Source organism: Octopus sinensis, linkage group LG7 (genome assembly GCF_006345805.1).
Source record: "Octopus sinensis linkage group LG7, ASM634580v1, whole genome shotgun sequence".
Taxonomy (NCBI): domain Eukaryota; kingdom Metazoa; phylum Mollusca; class Cephalopoda; order Octopoda; family Octopodidae; genus Octopus; species Octopus sinensis.
The window spans coordinates 22,796,311-22,817,744 of record NC_043003.1 but is presented as its reverse complement, the minus strand read 5'-3'; the positions used below and the strand labels follow the sequence as shown (position 1 = coordinate 22,817,744).

General features: G+C 37.3%; 1 long non-coding RNA gene across 1 annotated transcript in view; it reads left to right on the top strand.

The window, feature by feature from the left end:
• Window positions 1-21,434, top strand: part of LOC118764192 — a 164,273-nt gene that overhangs the window by 74,165 nt on the left and 68,674 nt on the right. Inside the window, exon 2 of the long non-coding RNA XR_004999979.1 lies at window positions 5,048-5,575. This is a non-coding gene — a long non-coding RNA (uncharacterized LOC118764192). The remainder of the gene's footprint in view (window positions 1-5,047; window positions 5,576-21,434) is intronic.

The following is a 21,434-nucleotide window of genomic DNA, read 5'->3' as shown; positions in this document are numbered from 1 at the left end:
TTCCTGTTGTTCTTGTTGCTGCTTCTGTTCAGCACAACCCAATCATAAGATCAGTGGTGTTTTGCCGCGAGTGTTTTATTTTCATTTTTTTTTTTTATTGAAATGTGTTGCGTCTTTTGTAAAAGTGATTTAACTGTTATTCGCGCAGTTGAAACGACTTCATAGGCACTTTTTTTTTTCTCAGATTAGGTTATGATCAAAAGCAACTCTCTTGGCTGTTTATTTTCTTTACCAAACATTGTATAACTATAGCTATATCATTCAGAGTGTTGCAGCTTTTTTTTTAACACGATGCAATTTGGTTTAAAGGAAATTTGATCACTATTTCTAGCAGGACGATCAACCGCTTAGAAACTCTTTTGTTGGCTCACTTTGAAGAAGTGTCTGGAAAAGTTCGTATTTGATAGGAAACAAGTTAAGTTTTTAGTATTGTAATACACTTCTGTTATATAACGTAATAATTGCTTCTGACACACACCTCGATGATTGCGAAAGAAGATGCATAAAGCAATGAATGAAGTCTAGTATTTTTCCTTTCTTTCTTTCATAGATAATCATTATTGGGTTGTGGAATTTAGCTTAGGCGAATATATTGCAATACGGAGTAATTTCATAAACAGACAGCTCTACAAAATTATATAAGAAATGAATGGGACTTTGCGATTGTATGTTTGCGGCTTTTCTTAGGGCAAACTTATTCCACTTGTTGGAAGACAGTTGGAAAAAGAATATTTACACCATTTGAATGATACAAAATATGTATTAATGATCGGAAAAATTCTACCACATTCTGAATGGGGAATCGAAATTACACAGACATTTGTCGCCATATTTGATATTAAAACTTCTTCGGTCACGCTGCTTTCGTAGATTCTCATGGCTCTCTGCTGCCATCCAATTCCATTATTATGAATTTGAATTGGGAGCTTCAGTCAGCGAATCTTTCATTAGCTAATTACCCAACCGTAGACGCCGGCCTTATTGATGCGTTGCAGTTACTCTCTTGATAGTTTCTTGATCCTGACCGTTGATCGTCTAGGATTCCTCCGCTCAGCATCAATGTAACAAGCACCGTTGGTTTAGTTGAGCTCTTCGCTACCTCTTCCCAATCCACTATGCTGCAGTCCCATGTATTTTCCGAATCTCTGTGTTTAAACGGGTGCTATACCTTGCCAAAGGGCAACCGGTAACTATACAGGCCACGGTCATCACTCCATGGGGTATTTTCAGAATACCGACGACCGCTCGGTTCAAAGTCTCTCTTGACCAAAAATAGCCTGAACTCTTTGTATGACCACCCTCCCTGTACATAACTCCCTGTCCCCCTACATGGCCTTGCTTTTGCTTTTTGAGCCAATAAAAATTGAATTGAATACCCGCACATCTATTACATTAAATATTCATTGCCTATTAGTCGGAGACGGCACCCAGTTACCTGGTGGTATAGTTCTATCTCACAATTATATTTATTTTAAAAGGGGTTGACACTAAATAGGGAACTTGATTTAGCCTTCAGATTCTATCTTTATACCATTCTCCGCAAATTTACATCTAATCCTAACAATATGGTATTTTTTCAGTTCCAATGAATTAGGCTCTTATTTAATAACTAGGGAACTTGATTTAGCCTTCGGATTCTGTTTTTATACGACTCTCCGAAAATCTACGCCTTATCCCGATGTTATCGTATATTTTTGCAGTCCCACTGAACTAGCCTCTTCTGTAATAAGAATGTATTTTAAGAGGTTTTTCTCTTGATCACACTGGCTAAGGAACTTGATTTAGCCTTAGAATTCTGTCTTTACACCACTCTCGGCAAATCTATATCTAATCCCAATGTTATCGTCTTTTTTTCCAGTCCCTCTAACCAAGGCTCTTCTATGGTAACGATGCATTATAAGAGGTTTTTCTCTTGATCACACTGACTAAGGAACTTGATTTAGCCTTAGAATTCTGTCTTTACACCACTCTCAGCAAATCTATATCTAATCCCAATGTTATCGTCTTTTTTTCCAGTCCCTCTAACCAAGGCTCTTCTATGGTAACGATGCATTATAAGAGGTTTTTCTCTTGATCACACTGGCTAGGGAACTTGATTTAGCCTTAGAATTCTGTCTTTACACCACTCTCGGCAAATCTATATCTAATCCCAATGTTATCGTCTTTTTTTCCAGTCCCTCTAACCAAGGCTCTTCTATGGTAACGATGTATTATAAGAGGCTTTTCTCTAGGTCATATAAGTTGTTAAAGTGGTGGAACTTATCCAAGTAGCAAATAGTTTTAAAACATAAATATTACTTCAATTAAGATTCCAATTAACTGTTCTGACATTGCTTCACAAAGACGAAAATGAAATTCATAAAAGAAGAGCTTCTTTAATATTAGACACTTCATTTAAGAAAGAGAATATTCTGGAAGTTAATTGAGCAAAACAGAAAAAAGACATGAGATTAATAATATCTATGGTAACGTAATATATTTAAATGAACACCCTTGTCGTTTATCTATATAACATTACTATTCAGAAGTACCTTGACATTATTAATTCGGGGCCAGACACAAATTAACCTGAGACAAGTAATATATTTCACAGCAGAAAGTAATTTTTGTCGACATTATCGATTGGAAGCTAGTGCAATAAATTAAAGGTAAATTTTGCTTTTGTTGGGTTGAGACCATAATTTACTTACAGTTTTTGATTGGAATAATTTAACACCGTTTATTCTTTCATATGTCTACCGTTTAAAAGTTTTTCACCGACGAAACTCATTGAAACGGGTGAGGGTTTGCTTAGTAACGTTAAAACTAATATCAAGCTGTGTTGTAGAATTATTATAAATTGCAGTGATGCCCTATCTTTGACCAACAACCGAAGGTTGTTTATAATTGGCAAGAGGATTACGAACGAACTTTGTACTTTAATTCCGAAATTAAAAATGAGTTATAACTTTTTACTATCATATACAACTGTTTTCTAACATATAGAAATCCGCTTCTCTCACTCACTCTCTCTCACTCTCTCTCTCACACTCTCTCCCTCTCACTCTCTTTCTCTCTTTATTTTGTACGGTGGGGTTGTCAAATGTAAAGCAAGGGGTAAAAGTTCGAATTCAGTTACATATTAATAGTTCTGAAGTTTATGTGTATACACACACACACACACACACACACACGCGCACACACACACACACACACATATATATGAATATACATACTTATATATAAATATATATATATATATTGTCATGACCCACAGGGGGCTAAACATAGAGGGAATTTATGCGGTATGTTACATATGTATGTATGTATGTATGAAGAGACAAATATTGGTATAACAGGCAACGGGGTTAAGTCGATTACATCGACCTCAGTGCATAACTGGTACTTATCTAATCGACCCCGAAAGGGTGAAAGGGAAAGTCGACCTCCGTGGAAATATACATACATACATACATACATACATACATACATACATACATACATACATACATACATACATACATACATATAGGTGTATGCTTAATCAAGGTCAGAGGTTCTTGGGAAATCTATGAACCACAGGAGTGTGTGACGATTTCTGCACGAAATTTGGATATTCCTATGAGCAAACATTATCTCAGTTCAAAAATTCTTTAGCATTATTCACACAAGGCGATTGTTGTTGTTGTTGTTATGGTTGTTGTTGTTGTTGTTGTTGTTGCCGCTGCTGCTGCTGCTATTTCGCTCGCTTTCCATCTTCATCTTGCAGATCTTTTTAATGTTAAAGCTGTTAGCGTTATGTAACAGATTGTACTTTATACAAGACTACTTTTTTCTCATCATGTGTGGGTGGATTCCGCGTAGGTGAACTATTAAAGGGTGCAAATACAGAAAAGAGAAAGGTTAAAGAGCATTGGTCAAGAATTTAGCTATATCTTATATATAATCTGTGAAACATATCACATACTCCTTTCAAATGTATATCTTTTTAATCTATAATCCAGCCATACATATATACGTAAGCGCGCGCGTGTGTGTAAATATTGGGTTGTCCGGAAAGTTCGTGCCGATTTATAGTAGCTTACCTTTCGACTTATTTTAGAACATGGTTGAGCCCATAAAATAGGATTTGACTACACCTCCATTTAGAACACAGTTTAAGCTATCTTTTCGTGGAAGAAGGTTTATATTCCTATAACCTGTATTAATTCTGTAACCCTTTAAATTGGAAGATAAGAAAGCTCATTTTCGGCACTTGATGTAGACAACAAACAGATGTATTAGTATAACGCTCGGGAAGTGAAAAAGTCTTTAACGTTTTGAGCCTACGCTCTTCCACAGAAAGAAACAAGGAGAGAAAATATAAAATGTGTAGTGGCTAGCGAGAAGGGAGAAGGGGAGATAATAAAGTAGTGGTGATCCCAAAATGAAGGTGCACGTGTGCGTGTATAAGAGAGTTTGCATGTGCGTGTGGAAGAGGGCTGGTGATCTTACATATATCAATATATATATATATATATTATATATTTATATTTATATTTATAGATAGATAGATAGATAGATAGATAGATAGATAGATAGATAGATAGATAGATAGATAGATAGATAGATAGATAGATAAATAGAGAGAGAGATGTGTGTGTGTATATGTGTGTATCAATCTTAATTTTCTTTTGCTTTTGGTCTAATTCTCTGTCTTTCTGTTTTTCCAACACTTTACGTTCTGAGTCCTAATCCTTGCCTTTCCTTCTTTCGTAGTCGATAAAGTAAAGTACTAATCGAGGACTAGGTCGATGCGATCAATTTTGCCCGCCTTCCAAATCGCTGACCTTGTGCCAAAATTAGAATGAAAGAATTAAAAACGATATTTTAACTTGTCTAATGCTCTTTTATTCAATTTTGTGTTTTTAATTCTTTTGCCTCTTTTAATAAATAGCTTTTTGTTTTTATTAATCTAATTCATGAACACGTTAATTCATATTTTTGCCAGATGATTAGCTTATTAAACCGCCATGTTTGTTAAATATTAATTACCACTCTTTTCTCTTCTTTTTTTTTCTCTTTACAGATCTGGTACATATACCTGGAATCTGTGTACCCGGACTAAGTAATTCCTTTACTCCTCAGCGAGGTCCTCTTGTGGATAATTCTACCTCAGTACGCATTCTGGTGGTCAGCTAACGTACATTACACTTTTCGACGCTGCTGCTGTTGCTAATACAGTTGCTGCTGCTGTTGCCGTTGTTTCTGCTGCTGTTGCTGAAGCTAACCGCCGCTACACAACCAGCAACACCAGCACTATTAAGAAATCGGAGATCAAATCATTTCAGTACATTACTCCAATTTTTTTCCACTAAATCTCTGCCCGCCACTCATACTCTATCAGAGATTGTGGTGAAACGCCTATGTGTTATACCCATAGCTTTCAACCTTCATATAATCTCAAATATATTTAACTAGCTTCTGCATTATTAAGCCATTCTCTTGAGCCATTATATCAAGTCTCTAGAAGACTTGTTATCATAATCAAGGATTTTTTACCGGGGATTAGCCGTTAACGTTGTCGAGGAAACTTTGAACACGTGACAGAATTTAGGTAAGCTTTTCTCTTCTTTAACCTTAACTAACAAACACCCGAGCACATATAAATCTATATATTGGTTCTCAAATGCATTCTCTCCGTCACTCCATCTCTCTCTCTCTCTCTCTCTCTCTCTCTCTCTCTCTCTCTCTCTCTCTCTCTGTTATATATATATATATATATATATATATATATATATATTATATTGAGGGTACTACTATTCGTAGATACCACACGCTAAGAGGGACCAATGCGGTCAAAACTACTAAAATAAACTAAATTTTACCGAATGCAAAACTTCAAAGCAAATCATTTTAAAAAAGAATTCAGTTACATATCACCTGTGATTTCGCATTTAATGCAGAATATGCATTTACGAGGTTTTTCACGCTAACTACTGATAATTTCTTTTAAAGATTTTATCCTCAATTGTTAATATATATATATATATATATATAATATATATATATATAATATTATATATATATATATATATATATATATATATGTGAAGGCGCAATGGCCCAGCGGACACGCGGTCGTAGGATCACAGTTTCGATTCCCATACCGGGCGCTGTGAATGTTTTTTGAGCGAAAGCACCTAAACCCCCACGAGGCTCCGGCAAGGGGTGGTGGCGAAACTTGCTGTACTCTTTCCCCACAACTTTCTCTCACTCTTTCTTCCTGTTTCTGTTGTACCTGTATTTCAAAGGGCCAGCCTTGACACACACTGTGTCACGCTGAAAGTCCCCGAGAACTACTTTAAGGGTACACGTGTCTCTGAAGTGCACTTGCACATTAATTTCTTAAGCAGGGTGTTCCGTTGATCGGATCGACTGGAACCCTCGTCGTCGTAACCGAGGGTGGTGCCACGATGTATATATATATATATATATATATATATATATATATATAATATATATATATACATGTGTGTGTGTAATGGTGAGTATCGTTACATTGGCACCCCACTTTCTGGGTTTAACTCTTTCTGTCTTGCGTCTTGTCTTTGCAATATGTCCTGGAACCTAGCTTTTTTAATGTTTGTTTCCGTTTAATTATCATCTCCAATATCTGGAATAACAAATTTTGGGGGCTATTATGTCATGATTGAATCTTTTCACCGATGGTTTATTGGGGAACTAACATTATTGATTTGTAGCTTACACGATAGCTTTCTCTTGGGGGCGTTGAGCACTCAGTTGGGACCGGCAATTATCGTAAGAGTGTTTGGCAGGTCTGGGACCAGGAATACGAGAGAGGTCACAATTTTACTAAGAAATTAACTTTTAAACCAAATAAAATATTTATATTTTAAATACTATTTTCAAAATATATTCCTCGGTTGTATATGTGAAGGATATTGTGTTATCAGTGAGCGGCAACATGATTGACGATGCGCCAAGACACCGCATAATTCCATCATATAGGTTTCCTCCTTTAGTAATTTCCATTATAATTTAACTTAGTGGGCACTTGTCCTCGCTAATATCTAATGAAAGAGTACATAGTGGATGGAAGAACATAATTTGTTTAAGATAATTTACTATTTTATTCTCTCTTATTTTTGACAAAATGCGGGACGATGGATAAATCTAAGGATGAGCATTGTTAAAACCCCAATCAGTGGCAGGGATCTTGAACTACAATGGTAGATAAATTGATTGTAGGTAGAGCCGGATTTTATACTTGGTGAAACCATAAACTGTATAACTACATAAAGTTTCTTGGTTTCTCGTTAAAGTATTGTACCAGAATGCTTCATATTAACTAAAAGCATGTACACCTTTTAATTATTTTGAAGCCTGTGCGGATTACGAGGCACAAAACTAAGATATACATTGTTAAATCTAACACTGAGTCCAAATAACTTTTAAATATTGCAGGACGATTTTGTTCTAGTTTTTTTTAAGCCATTGCTGTATGAGTATCTGATGTGAAAATTTGCGGAAGAGAGTTTTTGATCAACAGAACCTTTATTTTCTCATGTCTCATGTGTATTCTTTTCTTGTATTGAGAAGTTTCGATTAAAACATTCGAGAACATTTAACATGTATATACACTATCACACACTGCTATAGACTGTTACTTTTATTTTTATTATTATCATTATTATTATTGAGCTGGCTTTAGTCAATCACTTCAATCCCGGTTTTCTTTTTTTTATGTGTTGAGTTTATTTTTACTTATCTTTATTACTCGTATTACTGAGTTGCGTGACATAAGAAAAAACATGTTTTCAAACGGCTTTACACATAAAGCTGGATATAAACATACATACTCACATATACAATGGTATTCAGTAGAGTTTACTCTTTATCAATTTCATTTACATATTAATCAAACCGAAACTATAGAAGAATTATATTCTCAAGATACCATGTAGTTGAACCAGACGAGAGCCCACGTAAATTTGAAACAAATTTGACCACATGGTTTATCGTTGTCATCACCGTTCCAGAAAGTAGAGGTGTGATATACAGAATCTTGGCTAGTAGGTCATCTCTCAGACTTCGTTGTTTGTGCAAGCATTTTATAATCTCATCAGTTTACAAAAAACCAGAATGCCAGATCAAATTTGTAAGCAGTTGTCCAAACAAACCAGAATATAGGATTTCCAGTGAGCCAGCATCAAAGCCGCAGTAGCTTAGTGCTGGGCACTTATACGCTTTCTCGACTCTGTGTGTGTGTGTGGCTATGTTTGGTTTCATAATAGACGCATGCACAGTTAGAGATACGAGTTGGTTACGAACATGCTCAGGGCACTGAAGTGGTTCCTTGTTTGATTGGCAAGAGGAAAGCAAACCATACTGGAAAGCATGGAATATTGCTACTGTCTTCAGCAACGTCGTATCCAACAACTAGGATTAGTTGGGGTGTGTTCATAAATATCTTCCTTTTTCATTTTCAGTTTTTTTTTCTTTGGTATACAACATTACGTCAATGTTGTTTTCATAGTGGCTGAAGAAAACCAGATAACTATACATAAACATACACACACGTACATACTTTATATATATAGGTTCATTGACCTATAGGCGTAGGAGTGGCTGTGTGGTAAGTCGCTTGCTTATGAACCACATGCTTCCGAGTTCAGTCCCACTGCCTCCCACCTTGGGCAAGTGTCTTCTAGTATAGCCTCGGGCCGACCAAAGCCTTGTGAGTGGAAACTGAAAGAAGCCCGTCGTATATATGTATATATATATATATGTATATGTATGTGTGTATGTTTGTGTGTCTGTGTTTGTCTCCCCAACATCGCTTGACAACCGATGCAGGTGTGTTTACGTCCCCGTAACTTAGCGGTTCGGCAAAAGCGACCGATAGAATAAGTACTAGGCTGACAAAGAATAAGTCCTGGGGTCGATTTACTCGACTAAAGGCGGTGCTCCAGCATTGCCGCAGTCAAATGACTGAAGCAAGTAAAGAGTATATATATATATATATATATATATATATATATATATATATATATATATATATATATATAATATATATATATAGGTTCATTGACCTATAGGCGTAGGAGTGGCTGTGTGGTAAGACGCTTGCTTATATATATATATATATATATAGTTATACATATCTACACGCACACGTACAGATACACACACATATATAAGTATATATATGTGTGTGTATCTTTGTGCATGTATGTTATGAAATGAAAGCTACGTGTTCATGTATGCGTTTCCACGGAGGATGATATACCAAATGAAATACTCTCCTCAAAGCCTTGTTTGTTCGTTTCTTTATTTTCTTTCTTTCATCAGTAATCCTCGCTTGTCACTGATATTCCAGTTCGTACACATGTACTCGGCATCGTTTAAAAACATACATAAAACCACGGAAAACATCTGTATCAGTTGCACGTCCAGAAGAATTAAAGATGTTACATATTAATAAAAATTCATCTGACGTTTCATTAAGCATATTTTAATGCGATTAGGAGATATCATTAGAATTTCTGGAATATTGAGATCAATCGACCGTGATTATTGGAACATACAAAACAAGAAAATGGCGATGATGATGTTGATCATGATGATGATGATGATGATGATACTACTATTACTACTACTACTACTACTAATAACAATAATAATAATAATAATATTAATAATATTAATAATAATAATAATAATAATATTAATAATATTAATAATAATAATAATAATAATAATAATAATAATAATAATAATAATAATAATGATAATATTATTATTATTTTATCATCATTATCATTCTTATTATTTTCATCATTATTTTTAATATGATTATTATTATTATCATTCTTCTTCTTCTTCTTCTTCTTATCATTATTATTATTATTATTATTATTATTATTATTATTATTATTATTATTATTATTGCTATTATTATTATTATTATTATTATCATGATTATTATTATTATTATTATTTCTGCTACAATTACAAAGTCTGAAATTTTTGAGGGATGGTCTGGTCGGTCACATTGCCCCTCTTTTTCAATTCGTACTTATTTTATCGCATGTAGGCGCAAGGTCTGACATTTCAGGGCAGGGCGTTAGTGAAATACATCAACACAAGTGCTCGATTGATGCTTATTTTATCAGGCCCGAAAGGATGAAAAGCAAAGTCGACTTCGGTGGAATTTGAACTCGAAAATGTAAAGACGAACGAGCTGCCACGAAGCAGTATATGTGGTGTGCTAACGATTCTGCCGGCTCGAAGTCTTGTAATAAGACTAAAACCAATAATTCTTTATTTGCCACATGGTCCCATCCTCATGCATCAATGTTTACGTCAAAATTATAAAAACATATAGTATAAACAAAGAAGTTTGTTAAAGAAAAAAAAAGAAGGAAAGCAAAGGACGGAGTACTGTAGGTATACTCTTTTACTTGTTTTAGTCATTTGACTGTGGCCATGCTGGAGCACCGCCTTTAGTCGAGCAAATCGAACCCAGGACTTATTCTTTGTAAACCTGATACTTATTATATCGGTCTTTTTCACCGAACCGCTAAGTTACGGGGACGTAAACACACCCCCATCTGTTGTCAAGCGATGTTGGTGGGAGGAATACAGACACACTAACATATACACATACACACACACACTTATATATATATACATACATACGACGGGCTTTTTTCAGTTTCTCTCTACCAAATACACTCACAAAGCTTTGGTCGGCCAGAGGCTATAGTAGAAGACACTTGCTCAAGGTGCTACGCAGTGGGACTGGACTCAGAACCATGTGGTTCGTAAGCAAGCTACTTACCACACAGCCACTCCTACGCCTGGACAGAATTTTAAAACAAGAACTTGTACGCACATTGATTCTGTAAATTACAGAAATAAATGAATGATTACAGAAAAACGGAAAGTAATTAAAGAACATCAAATTAATATTTAATGTACTTAAACTGGAATCAGGTCACACACACACACACTCACACACGAATCTATCCCTTTTTCTCCACTTCTCGTTCCTAGCTCTAGGAATATTCTGTGGTTTTGACGGATTAGAAAAGGACACAAACTTCCTTCATACCATGGATGAAAGATACTGTGAGTTAACTCCACCCCCATGACCCTTACACAGAGTTATGTAGCTGATTTTGAGAAAAAGAGAAAGAGATACAGAGACAAGGAAAATAGGCAGTGAGCAGTTAGCTTGATGCTTTATTCATGTAACAAGGAATTATGAAAGACAAAATTCAATTCATAGAATTTAAATTGAAAAGAGCTTGAACAAATACCGAAAGGCATATTTCTGCCTTTCGACCTGTTTGATTCAAATACTGGACGATATAATACTGATTCTTAGGACCAACAGCCATCAAGATTAGCCATACATCTGCACACATGAGCAGACTCTGACGAGGTTAACCATACATCTACACATACGTGCAGGCTGAGCTGAGGATAACCTTACATATACAAACATATACAACTTTAATAAAAATGGTAAGATTATTTCGGGTAGACTCAAACCTTTAATTTACAGAAACAATTACTTCTGGTCATTTGTCAAACATTTTAACAATTTTTCTGTCTATCGATCACTTTAACTCGACCATAGCATGATGCATTTTTAGTATTTAATTTACAAATTTGGTATGTTTTCAGATGTAAAGATTATATTATTGAGACACAACACTAAAATAAACTTTGAAGGTTTTTGAATATTGTCCTAGATTTGCTTTAACTAAGCTCCAGAAAACTATTTATACAGAGCAGGTATATTCAACCAAATATATCTAGTATAAATATGTTTCTTTCCATCAAGTAGTCCTCTCTTTCGCTTTGCAAGATACAAGGTGACTCCATCAATGCTGGTGTCACGAAAAGCACAGAGTATCCTCTAAGTGTTTGATGATCAATTCCAAAAGCGGCAACACGGTGACTGAATGAGCTGTTTAGTCTTGCTGGTGGCAGACCAACCTCTATAGGGCTGATGCAACAAAAATTGCATTCAGTAAATTCTATAAAGTGGCTGGTCCTGTCGAACCATCCTACCCATGCCAGCTCGGAAAGCGGTTATAAAATGATGAGGATATTGTTATTCATTTATCAGTTTCTAGGGGTGTTGGAAAGAAAGGGAAAATATATCCAAATGTGAATTCAATACAGAATGTGAATGATGGAGAAACTGAATATTGTAGTGTTTAGTTCGGCGGCCTGTCTTATCACTTTATTTATCTACACCAAGGTGCTTAAATGCATTTTGATATTAATAGTATTTATAAGTAGGCGAGCTGGCAGAAACGTTAGCACGCCGGGCGAAATGCTTAGCGGTAATTCATCTACCACTACGTTCTCAGTTCAAATTCCGCCGAGGTCGACTTTGCCTTTCATCCTTTCGGGGTCGATTAAATAAGTACCATTTACGCACTGGGGTCGATATAATCGATTTAATCCGTTTGTCCTCTCTGTGTTTAGCCCCTTGTGGGTAGAAAACAAATAGGTATTTCTTCTGTCGCTACGTTCTGAGTTCAAATTCCGCCAAGGTCGACTTTGTCTTTTATCTTTTCGAGGTCAATAAATTAAATACCAGTCACGTACTGGGGTCGATGTAATCGATTGTCCTCCTCCCCCGCAAAAATCCAGACCTTGTATCTATAGTAGAAATGATATTAATAGCGGTAATGATGACTGCAGCAATAGCGGTAGTGGATTATTGTATTCCGCATACTTTATTTATGGACAAATTCTATAAAAGTAGCGGCGGTTATATTAATTTGCAAATGGCGCTAAGTTTCTGTTTGTATTAAGTATGCATGCTTTAAAAAAGAATTACACCATTTTGTTTTGGTCTTGCTTTGTTTATTTTGTTTTTCACTTCCATCTCAAGAGAATGCTTTAAATATTTATCGAAGGAAATTCTAAATCTAAAATATTAATCAGCTGAATCGTTTGGATATTTTAAGATGATAAATTTAGTCAAAGCTGAAAGATTTTCGGCGAAAATTACCTTTACATAATACGGCAATTATTAGATTAATACTAATTTAATAAGCTCTACAGTCAGAGTGCTATTCCGCCATGATTATACCATGATTCGATTTGTTCGAGAAATAGTACAATTTCTATAGAATTATTATTTACTTCTTTAACAGTTTTTGGTATCGCTGACCTTTCTTCAACTTTTAGTGGAAAAGTTATTTGTGTAGATTATATCGAAGCTAAAAAGAAAATTACCTTAATTTAAATAATGTAGTAATGAACCAGTAGCCAAGAGCAATATTAAAATTGCTACATATGTTATCTTTAACAACTAATTAATTTTGTCACCACCACTTGCAGCTAAGAGCTCGAAATTGAATGTTACAATAATTTAAGCATTTTTACAATACGAGAACATTAAAAAAATAATACATACTGTAATTCTTTTATACATTATAAATACATATACATTCTTTCTTTCATATATACGAATATACGAATATACATACAGACATGTGTGTGTGTATGTGTGTATTTCTACTCACGCAAACACTTTACAATTACTATGCTGATAATAATAAGCTTTAAAAGGATATAAAAGGGTATGTCAAACCCTATGGTAAAAGTATTCTAGAACTGACGGGTCACGCTATATTGAGACTTACATCTAAATACTTTCTCGAAAAGTTTGTTGTAATGTCATTGAATGACCTGCGCATAGTGTCTTGATTTGGTAATGGTGAGAAGTAATGCATTAACTCTTTGTTTTTCAGTTCTGATGTAAAATAAAATTTGTGGTTGATGTATCGATAATAAATTGACGGTAACAGCAGATTGCAATACGTTACAATTAAATTGCAAAGTATTCTTCGGGATGAAGAGCTGAACTGTCAAAGATAATGATGCAAAGGGAATCTGCATAATTATCTTATTTTAGGAATTGAAGACATTACAATATCATATTTGTTTCGAATTTTGATACATGGCCAGCAATTTCGAAGGTGGGCCAGCTCGATTACATCGATCCCAGTACGCTACTGAGTGTACGTGCATGTTTGTGTATATGTTGATGCGTGAATGTGTCTGTGCATTTGTGTGTTTGTGAATGAGTGGTTGTGTGTGTATGCGTGTAGGACCCAGGATTGGCTTCGTATTTTGACAATATTAGATAGAGAAAAACAAAGTGAGCGAATGACAGATAGATTGATTAACCAAGCCACGAGATAAGACAAAGAGAGAAACAGACGGACTGACAGTCAAACAGACACACAGACAGATTGACAGCCACAGACACGCAGATAGAGACAGACAATGACAGAATGATAGACAAAGCAAAAGATAGTACAGCAAAAGACAGGCAGACTGGTTGGTAAACAAAGCAAATGATAGGACTGTGAAAGACAGACTAAGTTAGCATGATAGACAAAGCAAGAGATAAGAAAAGTAAAGAGAAACAGAGAGAGAGAGAGAGAGAGAGAGTGAGAGAGCCACAGATGAAAGGAGTAGCCTTGTAGTAGACAATGACAGCAATGGGGAAAGGGAAATGGCAGAAGAGAGATCAAACATATTTTACCGACGCTGGAAATTAATGAATTAGAAGCTAAACATCTTTTATAACCTTTGTTTTTTGTTGCTTTTGTTTCTTATTTTCACCAAAGCTTCGCAATTTTTCTAGGATCGAATTTGATCAATGATCAAGTGTGATTTCCCTAATTATTGTTAGGAATCAAAAAAATATATATAACAGTTTTGAGCAACTTCATGTGACCAAATTTTCATAATTGATGGAATCTTTGTTTAATGTATCGTATTCCTTCCTTTTTCCAAGACAGTAATTGTGATTGTGATTGTTTTTCATTTCTTTCTGTTGGAATTTTATGAAGATAGCGGATCTGTAGAATCGTTAAAACATTAGACAGAATTCTTTGTGGCATTATTTGAGGTTACTTTAGCCAGCGTAATTTTCTCTTTGCTGATATATAATTTGAGGGAGATTAGATTGCTATTTCTAGGAGGTGGCGTAACCATCTGGAAAGAGAGAGAAAGAGAGAGTGAGATATATATATACATACGAAGTTGTGTGTGTGTGTGTGTGTGTGTGTATGTGTGCTTGTGTGCTTGTGTGTAATTAAATCTCACTTATATCGACTATGTCTTCTATTCTTCAGGAATAGACAAGATAAAATCGAAATAAATTCATAGGAATGGATTCTATTCTACCGATTGGTTCTAGTCCACGTTCTGGTTCTGGTGGCTTACTGTCTTCTTCAAGCATGTACCTTCTATATCCGTGCAATTATTCAGACACAGTCTCTATACAGGCTTGTCCGGCCATTGTATTTTCAAAAACATGAAATTAATAGTAACTCGCATTTAAATCCAATGTATATTAAACTTTACTTTTACTTTTAGTGAACGAAGTACATTTTTGTTGATCCCACTGACAGGTCATTACATTGTGTATGTGTGTGTGTGTGTACGTGTACCCATCTATATAAGCATGTGTGTATATATATCACGGCACCGTGACCGACCAGGCCATCAGATGTTGTTACACATCGCTGGTCACAATGCGCTTCGCATTGTTTTAGCCTTCAAATGACGCCACCCCGCTGGCTAAGCGAGCAGGCCAACAGAAGGAAGTGTGAGAGAAAGTTGTGGCGAAAGAGTACAGCAGGGATCGCCACCACCCCCTGCCGGAGCCTCGTGGAGCTTTATGTGTTTTCGCTCAATAAACACTCACAACGCCCGGTCTGGGAATCGAAACCGCGATCCTACGACCGCGAGTCCGCTGCCCTAACCACTAGGCCATTGCGCCTCCTCGTGTATGTGTGTGTGTGTGTGTGTGTGTATATATATATATATATGTATGTATGTATGTATGTATGTATGTATGTATGTATGTATGTATGTGTGTGTGTGTGTGTGTGTGTGTGTGTGTGTATGACCTTTGTAATTAATTACAGGCAACTTTAATATTCTTTTTTATTGGCCACAAGGGCTGACACGCATGATTACATAAAGGGACAAGACAGGACGAAAGGTTACAAAGGGTTTTGTCCGTTTGTTAAAAATCCGTGTAAAAAATTTTAAAGCAATGATTATTAAAACAATGAAAAACTCCCAAAAGGGGGAGACGTCTCGAAATGTTCCCGGTGGAAAAAACCCTACAAAAGCCAACGGGAGCCTGGTCAAAAAAAAGGGGTGTAGAGAGTCCCCTTTCTTCTCCTTTTACATTACCTTTTTCTTTGAAATCACAGGCGAAACCTGAGAACTGGTCCATTTATACAGGCCAGTCTCGCACAATTCACCCACCTTTCATAAAACTTGCTATCGGACAGCACTTTCCTCTCTAACCTCATCTTCCTTTTCAAGTGAAACTTGAAAAAGTTGATGAGGCCTTGACCAAAGAGGAAAGTGTCTGACTTTAGCCCTTTCAAACGAGTCCACCACACGACTTCTTTCGCCACAGCCACAAGGCACAAGAAAACGGCCTCGCCCTCCTGTTAAAGGAGGTCGGCGGGGCAATCTTCACTATGGATTCGGCCGATAGTCGGATCCGTCCTACACGTGACAGTAGCTGTTCGACATAAACCCATATTTCAGCAATACTCGGGCACTGGACGAGTGCGTGCAGAACGGTTTCGTCGTCCTGGCAACACCTCGGGCAGGCCCGGCTGACGGCACTTCCGTGCCGGTAGAGTTTATCTCGAACAGGCAGAGCCCCTCGGTAGCACTGCCAGGCGAGAGACCTCTGGAAATTATCCATCGGCCCCGGCCCGAAAGTCATCCCGAACAGACTGCTCAGTTCGTCGTCTTCAACGCCTAGAGTTTCCCCGAGAACGTCGTCGCATTTTTCCTCCACTAACCCTCTATAGAACGCTAGAGTGGAGCTGTAACCGACCGCATTGCCCGCCTGGCGGAGGGCGGAGAGGGCTTGACGGCACTCGAGGTGCCAAGCGCCCTTTCTCGGTCTACGTTTGATCCAGGTCTGCAGCTCCGTCAAAGAGACGAGCTGCGGAAAATCGCGTCTGACAAAAGACGACCACACCTGTTCACCGTCTAGGAAGCGCTTGAGATGCCGCAGCCTGAGCGCATGTCTGCGCAACAGCAACCACGGCATTCCAAGGCCTCCGTTCAGCGGTCGTTGACAGCAGATGGATCGCCTGACCAGTGGCACCTGACCCTTCCACAAAAAGTCGAAGAGTAGGCGTACCAGCTTGGCCAACCAGCGGTCGGGACAAGGGACGACGGTCAAGCGGTAATAGATGACGGATGCGATGTACGCATTCGCCACCTCCGCTCGACCTTTCAGGGACAGCTTCCTCTCGGCCCATTTCTGGGTGAGACGTGCCACCCTGCTCGTCACCTCTTCCCAGTTCTTATCCACCTGGAGGTCCGGACCGAACCAGACCCCGAGCAGTTTAACGGGTCCGTCTGTCCAGCGCCCTACGACGCTGTTGGACGGCATGGGCTTGCCTCTCCAGGTGCCGAGTTGCAAGCCCACAGACTTTTCCGCGTTAATCTTTGCCCCTGTCACCGCTTCGTACTGGTTTAGCGTCTCGCCAATCAGGCCAATGTGCCTGTGGCTCGACACCACCACGGTGACGTCGTCGGCATAAGCAGACACGCTGTTTCCGCCTCCTAGATCGCGCGGGATGCCCATCAAAGCCTCCAACTTGCGCAGTATGGCTCGAGAGTCAAAATGTACAAGAGGGAGGAGAGAGGGCATCCTTGGCGGACCGAACGCGAGATGTCGAACGGTTCCGAAAGGTGACCGTTCACCCGTATCACCGAGCAGATGTTGCTGTATAAAGCAGCGATCCACCCGCGGAAAACTGGACCGAAGCCGGCTGCCTTGAGGACAGCTGCCAGGTACCGATGGTCGACCCTATCGAAGGCTTTACTCTGATCCAAGTTGATCAAAGCCCCACCCGCGCCAGCGTCGTTACCCACCCTCTCTATGATGTAGCGCATGAGATGGAGGTTGTCGTGTATCGACCTGGTCGGCACGGCGCATGTCTGCGTCCCGCCGACCAGCTTGTCCACGACAAGCGCCAATCTCTTGGCTAGCACCTTGGCCAAAATCTTCAACTCTGCATTGAGCAGAGTGATGGGCCGGAAATTCCCTATAACGTCCCCCTTGTTTGGGTCCTTCTTTAGCAAAGCCACCACCCCTCGACAGACAAAAGCAGGAATTCTCCCGTTTTGCTGCCAGTTGCAGTAGACGTTTGCCAACAGGTCCGCAAACAAGTCTGGCATTGAAAAGTAAAGCTCGTAGGGCAGACCATCCAAACCCGGCGATCTACCTCTCGTGCAACTCTTCATCGCTTCCTGTACTTCCCAGGCAGATATCGGTCCTTCGCAGCACTCTGCCTCGCTGTCCGAGAGTTGCGGCAGTCCGTCCAGGTACACACCGAAGTCTGTACCGTTGGTGTCCGTTCCACCGCTCGTCCCAAACAGTTGAGCAAAGTGCCGCTGAAACACCGTACACATCTGCTTCGGTTGGGTAACCTCGCGCCCGTTCTGGTCCACCAAAGACCGAAACTTTAATATTAAAAGCATTAATTGACACCAAGCAGCCCAGCCGGGAATCAAATCTAAATTCACGGTCTGGACTCACGGTCTGGATATGCCGGAGTCTCTTAAGTTTCTAGGTCTTATTGCTGTCCGCATGTAAACTAATTTAAATATTAAACACGATATTAATTATCATAAATTTAACAATAATGTTTCTAAAAAAAAGGTGCTAACATATCATTAAATCAATATTAGTAAACGAATAAATGTTTAGATTGAAACAGCTTGCCTTCGCCTTCTTACCAATGAACACTTCACCGACCTATATAACAAACCATTTGTGCTGTTCTCTTGAGCTGCGCCACGAGTTCGCATTTTGTATTTTTATATAGTTTTTCTTTCAAATTATTTCTTCGAATCCATTTAATTGCTTTAATGTTTCTATTCAACGTATCAACATTGTCCCACCCCACTTCCACAGTGGAAATTTCTATACTCTATAACTTCCTTTCTTTTCTTATTGTTTTAATTATTTTTATATAAAGGTTTTTGTTTCTGTTTTTTTCTTCACGTCTTTCTCATTATCGTAGAAAATAACTGCAGCTTCCGTTTCTGTTATATCCTTGAATTAATATCCATCATTTTATTTCTTTTTCTCCACCACCACCACCACCACCCTTTTGTTTTTCTGTTTTGTTTTGTACAATCCACATTCTTTCCCTTATTTCCGAACGTTTTAATCACTTTTTATGTACCATAACGGCATCTGCACCAACCAAAACGCACACATGCACATTCACACATAAACACACACATATAAACATATATGTATATGTATATACATATGTACATATGTGTGTGTGTGTGTGTGTTTCCGATGTTAGTGTGCTTGGTGTCCCGGTAACGCAGAGATCGATAGAATAAGTACTAGGCTTACAAAGAATAAGTCCTGGGATACATTTCTTCGACTAACACCTATTAAGGCGTTGCTCCAGTATGACCGTAGTCAAATGGCTGAAGCGTGTAAAAGAATAAAAAGAATGAAAGACTACAAACAATTTATATAATACAGACACGCACATACATACATACAAACATATATATATATATATATATATAATAATATATATATATAATATATATATATATTATATATATATATATATATATATATGTATGTATGTATATAAGGTAAGCATACATACATATATATATTTATAAATATATATATATATTATATATATATATATATATATATATATATTTAAAAATTCTTCTAGCATTCTGGCCGGCTACCTAGCAGGCCAGCCCTGCCAATATACACATATATATATATATGTATATATATGTATATGTATATATGTATATATGTATATGTATATATATACATATGTATATAAGGTAAGCAGAGTTAGCGGTTGTAATAACCGTCTAAGGATAAGAATATCCATTCCTACTACAGGTATCATTTACCTATACATGGGTAAGCAAGCATACTATGCTCGTAGGGTACAGGTAAAAAACTGAATAAACAAAATATTATCAGGAATCAAATTTAAATGAACAGAAAAAGGAGAAAACGTTTGATCTACAAACAATTTGTCCAACATCGGTTAATTATTTTTGAATACAAGATATAACATAACAATACACACCATCTCTTACGGCCGTTTCGGCTGCCGACGTAAATCGGTGCTTACAGAGAAAATCCCGAAAATAATATTTGCCATCTTTATAGCATATTCGATCTAGTACATGGAGCTTCATCAGAGTGAATACAAATACATAGAATAAGAAGAGGAAATAACAGGACCCCAAGATGAGGCAAGAAGGCTCAATATATTAGAATCATACCATTTCGCTTTGTGAAGCTTGAAGTCGATAGGCAAAAGACAGAACTAGCAAATAAGATAGAGAAATAATTTATTGGCAATCCATTTACGTAAGGGTACAAGAGTATATACTTAGTAATAGGGTATAACTAGTGCTAAAGTAAGGTGGGAATCGCCAAAATGTCTAGAAAACGAATAGTACTTATGATTCCGTAAATAGAGCTAATTAATATTTATCCAAAACCAAACCCGTCGATTTTTTTTAATGGTGTACTTACTGAAATATTCTAGAGACCAAATACCCGTTGTCCGTAATGGAATTGACCAAAGTCTTGCAATTTCTACAATTTGTCAGTTATATTTAAACCAAGAGCAAGTTAAGACCCTTACAGGGGTAGACGTAAATAAAGAAGAAAAAAGGAACCAGTAAATAAAAACGTGTGGGGGAGAAGACTATGTCATAAGTAGTACGAGGCCGCTTATGCCCTTCTACTCCATCTCAATATAACAAAATAAAATTTAAAAAATAATAAAAATAAAGTAAATACTAGCAACGAATACGGCTATCAACTTTTTTACAGCTAAGGGGAGACAACTGATAGGGAGGTGAATGCTAGTGGGAATTACCTTCGAAATATAATGCAAAATCTGCCATCTTATATAGCCAGCAAACTTCCAAGTGGTGGTAATACTAGACGAACAAGTAAATGTCGACAGTTTCCTGAGTGCATTCTGCCTCTCAGACATACGAGAGAGCACAAGTACAAAAACCACAAACAATTAAGTTAAATCACTTGATAATTACTAATATGCTTATAAACTCCATATCTCACCACAGTTTACTAAATTTTACTGAACGTATAATATGTTATAATTATAATTAGATTGTTCGTATTACTAAACTTATTGTTATATTAATCCTTATGTGGATGTAACCACTGAGTCTTCCACAAAATTTCACTTCCCTTCATACGCAATAAACCTAAGATTAATAATATCTCATGGGAAGTCATCTACTATAGTGCCTAAATACAGACCTATACCATCTAGAGAGGGGATTAGTGAATGTTAAGTTATTAAATTTAAGTT